This window comes from Chrysochloris asiatica, unplaced genomic scaffold (genome assembly GCF_000296735.1).
Source record: "Chrysochloris asiatica unplaced genomic scaffold, ChrAsi1.0 scaffold00227, whole genome shotgun sequence".
NCBI classification, from domain to species: domain Eukaryota; kingdom Metazoa; phylum Chordata; class Mammalia; order Afrosoricida; family Chrysochloridae; genus Chrysochloris; species Chrysochloris asiatica.
The window spans coordinates 2,815,428-2,818,085 of record NW_006408745.1 but is presented as its reverse complement, the minus strand read 5'-3'; positions in this window follow the sequence as shown (position 1 = coordinate 2,818,085).

Here is a 2,658-nt window from a genome sequence, read left to right as displayed (position 1 = left end):
GCACTGGAACATAAGGTCAGTTTCAACCAAAAGGTTGGCAGTTCAAACACACCAGCTACTCCTCAGAAACCCTATACAGCAGGGGTGGGGATGTTTTTTCTGCCAAAAATTATAACACCATTCACAGGCCATAAAAAATTATCAACTTAAAAATAAGCCTGCAGTATTTGGTCAAACATTTAGTTAACTCATCCCTAATGTGATGGACCACAGAAGAACTGATGCATTTCAGTTATGGTGTTGGAGGAGAATATTGAAAGTGCCATGGGCTGCCAAAAGGACAAATAGATCTGTGTTGAAGAAGTACATCCAGAGTGCTCCTTGGAGGCCAGGAGGCCAAACTTCATCTTGCATACTTTGGACATATTGTCAGGAGGGGCCAGACGCTAGAGAAGGATCTCATATGTGGTAGGATGGAGGGTCAGAGAAAAAGGGGAAGACCCCCCAGAGATATGGATTAGTAAAGTGGCAGCATCAATAGGCTCAAATGTGGCAACAATTGTGAGGTTGGCTCAGGACCGGGCAGTGTCTCATTCTGTTATGCCTAGGGTTGCTATGAGTTGGTACCAACTCAATGGCATCTAACAACAACAACAAATGTGATGGCTGGAATCCTAGTATGGTGCTTTGAGTTAATATGCTGGATTGAAAAATCAGTTTGAACCACAAAGTAGGTGGTTCAAACTCACCAGCCACTCCTCAGAAACCCTAGACAGGGTTGCTGTGGGTCAGAACCGACTTGATGGCATTTAACAACAACAACAATGTGATGGCTGGAACTGTGGTTGTCTTGGCAGGGCCAGACCAAATGATTTCATGAGCCTTATACAGCCTGCAGGATAGATGTTTCCAACCCCTGTTATACAGGGTCACTATAAGTCAGAACGGACTCAAAGGATCTTAACAACAACAGACTACACTAGGGTTGTTCACAAATATTCTGGTTCACAAAATTGATGCAAGCACGGAGTTTTTGTTTTTTGTTTTTAGTCAACTTTATATAACCAACAGATATGTATATCTTCTGGGTAACAAAAACAAAAATTCATTGCCACCAAGTCAATTCCAAGTCACTGTGACCCTATAGGTGAGAGTAGAATTCTGGTCTCTCAGACTCTATGGAGTAGACAATCTCATTTTTCATTTTTTTCCTGAGTAGCACCTGGTGAGTTTTAATCACTAACCTTGAGTTAGCAACCGAATGCTTAACCCATTGTATCACCAGGGTACTTTTTCCGGTTAAATCACTACCCAACTTACCACATGCTAAGATAATCCAAAGGAGTCCTGGTGTGGCACTGTGGCCTAATGCCTCAGACTGCAAAGTCGTTTGAACTGCAAAGGTCAGTGGTTCAAGTGTCCCAGCTGTTCCTTGGAAAAACTATACAGGGTTGCTATGGGTCATATTCGACTCGACGGCACTTAACAACAACAACAAGGCAACCCAAAAGGAGCTCTGGTAGAGTAGTGCTTACGAGTTGGGCTGCTAACCTCAAAGTCAGCAGTTCGAAACTACCAGCCTTAGCACGAGAGAAAAATGAAGCTTTCTGCTCCCATAAATTTACAGCCTCAGAAACTCTATACAAGGTCACTATGAATCAGAACCAATTCACAGAACACTACGTACCACCACCACCACCAAGGCAATCTAAAACATGTGTGACCATGGAGCTCTATTCATCTGGATACCTGTGTGACTGAAGAGACAAAGCCCACTTTCCAACCCATGTTACATATATTTAAAAAGTAAAAAAATAAACCTTTATGTATTGAACCATGGAAATTTGGGGGATCTTCACAGCTACACCCTGACCAATTCTAACTGATAAGCCACTCAAGTACCTAGAGCAGAGAAATGTTATCAGAAAGTGTTTTGATACATGATTCTACTTTTATATAATATCTTTAATTTTTCATCAATATAACAAGGAGCTCTGGTAGCGTAGTGGTTACGAATCGGGCTGCGAACCTTAAGGTCAGCGGTTCCAAACTACCAGCTGCTCCGCGGGAGAAACATGAGGCTTTCTACTCCTGTAAAGATTTATACCCTCAGAAACCCTGTACAGGGTCGCTATGGGTCGGAACCGACTCAATGGCACTTAACAACAACAACAATAACAAGAACTACAGTTTGTCGTCCACCACTTGTCTATCAGTTTATCATACTGTGGTGACTTGTGAGTTGCTGTTATTCTGAAAGCTATGTCACAGATATTTTAAATACCAGCAGGGTTACCCATGATGAACAGGTTTCAGATGAGCTTCCAGATGAAGAAAGACTAGGAAGAAGGAGCGATGAACTACTTCCAAATAATAAGTCATTGAAAACCTTATGAATAGCAGAGAAACACTGTCAGATATAGTGCCAGAAAATGAGCCCCTCAGGTTGCGAAAGGTAATACAGAAAAGGCTACAATCATACATTCATTGACAGAGAACTTCCAGAGGTTCAAGCTGGATTCAGAAGAGGCCGTGGAACGAGAGATATTGCTGATGTTCAATGGATCTTGGCTGAAAGCAGAGCTTATCAGAAAGATATTTACCTATGCTTTATTGACTACGTAAAGTCTTTCAATTGTGTGGATCATGACAAGCTATGGACAACATTGAGAAGTATGAGTATTCCAGAACACTTAATTGTACTTCTGAGGAATCTGT